This window comes from Vollenhovia emeryi, unplaced genomic scaffold (genome assembly GCF_000949405.1).
Source record: "Vollenhovia emeryi isolate VEMERY1.0 unplaced genomic scaffold, V.emery_V1.0 DF946222.1, whole genome shotgun sequence".
Lineage (NCBI taxonomy): Eukaryota > Metazoa > Arthropoda > Insecta > Hymenoptera > Formicidae > Vollenhovia > Vollenhovia emeryi.
Genome location: NW_011960144.1, coordinates 1 through 1959, shown reverse-complemented (window position 1 = coordinate 1959; position 1959 = coordinate 1). Strand labels below are relative to the sequence as shown.

The 1959-nt window shown below is 34.4% G+C and overlaps 1 long non-coding RNA gene across 1 annotated transcript; it reads left to right on the top strand.

The window, feature by feature from the left end:
- Positions 1 to 1119: 1119 nt before the first annotated feature.
- Positions 1120 to 1904, top strand: LOC105560095. The gene is made up of 3 exons (XR_001008797.1): positions 1120 to 1384; positions 1460 to 1574; positions 1872 to 1904. It is a non-coding gene; the product is annotated as an uncharacterized LOC105560095 (long non-coding RNA).
- The last annotated feature ends 55 nt before the right edge of the window (positions 1905 to 1959 follow it).

Below are 1959 nucleotides of genomic sequence, written 5' to 3'. Positions count from 1 at the left end.
TATATTAATAAAAATCCATCGCCATCCCTGGCCCCTGTAACAAAGAAACGTATTAATATTCATGCTCAAAACTTATTAATAATACTTATTAATACAAGTGAGCGGTGTACAAGTGAGCGGTGTACAAGTGAGCGGTGTACAAGTGCACGGAAAAAAAAGATTTGCTATGACAATCAAAAACCCTGCTAGTCTAGCAAATTTACCGCCGTAATATACGGACAGCCAGTTTGCTATGTTGCAGTAATCAAATCGCAAAGCTGCATAGGATTAGTAATTATATCTAATAAAATTTGATGTTACAGCACGGTAGATTTGTTAGTAGAGCAAAGATGATTCTTTACTACAACCAATGGAAAAAATAGCTTGGTACATGTAACTAACTTTTTTGCTGTTACATAAAAAAAAATTAGGTGCATTAATAAATCCTATTATAGCAAAATTATTAGTTACGCCAACAATTAAAATTAGGTAAAGTAATGCTCATTAAAACATTTACTCTACAATTATTATTGTGGCGATCGCAATATGCGATACTTGTCTTGGCTTCCACGCCTCCCTTTATACCCTACGAGACTGAATTTTGATTCCGAGTTTTTGGCCGACACCATGCGCGGCCTAGCGGCGGTCGGCGAACTACTCAGAGGCTGGCGCTAGCTACGTCTCGCACTTATCGAAAATGATTTGTTGCAGTAACTAAGATAATTTCAGCAAAAATCGATTTGTTTTATGAACAAAGTAACGATTGCTCTTACACACGACTTCTTTGCTGCATTAGCAAATTTACTTCTTTAAAACGTTTAATTTTGTTCAGCAAACTATAGATTTGCTGAATCAACTAAATCAGTTTTTTCCGTGTGAGCGGTGTACAAGTGAGCGGTGTACAAGTGAGGGCGACGTCCCATAGCGCGGAAATACTCAGCGGAACGGAATGCGGAAATACTCAGCGGAACCAGCGCGGCCAATCAGAGCTATTCCGCTTTCTTTGCCAGCGCTTTTTCTATTTCCCTAATGTCCCATTGAGCGGAATACGCGGAAGCGGATCACGCGGAACGATAAAAAAGATGACTTTTTTAATGTTATTTTCAACATTTATAATAATTAAAATAATATTTTACACAAATAACATAATATATGACAAAGTATTAACAATAAAATCTGTTTTTTCTGTAAAATATTTTTCATGTAAATGTAGAACTCTCCTACGATTGGTTGAAATCCAATTCCGCTGCCGTGTTTACCGCTTAATGGGACATTAGGAGAAATGCATCAGCGGAAACGTGTACAATTATAACCTGATATTGCCTGATATTGACTCGCGGAATGAACGATAATCTCTTCATACACGTTCCAAAGACAATACTATTATTAAATAATTATGAACAGAGTAAGTAATCAAACGCTAATGTGTTGATAGTTATAGTAAGAGATATTAATATATAAAGTATAAATATGTTCACAGAAAATAAAATGTAATTTTTGTGGCTGGATAATGAGTAGCTCGTGTAATATTGATCAGCATAAATGTTTCGAGAACTATGAAGACGTCCACGATGAAAACCATGTAGTAAGAGAAAGTATGTAATTTTTCTGGTAAAAATTTTAGTTCATTTTATTTATCATAATTTTAATGAAAATCTTTTACGTTGCAGTTCCACGATATAGTAATTATAAAAACTCGGAGATTACATCTAAAAATATTCTACATGGGATTTATAAATTGTGGATTTTATCTAGAAATAGACCATATTCTATATTTCAACACCAAGTAATTCGAAGACGAATGATTAAATTGTATTTACTATATACAATAATTAAAAAGCGTAACAGACAAAGACACAAACGTCAATATTGGGTACGACCTATTTTCTCAGAAGAAAGAAGATTAATGCAGGGAGCAAGCGACAATTTGGTTAGTGAAATGGAGAATGTGGATAAAGACAAATATTTTAACTATCAGGC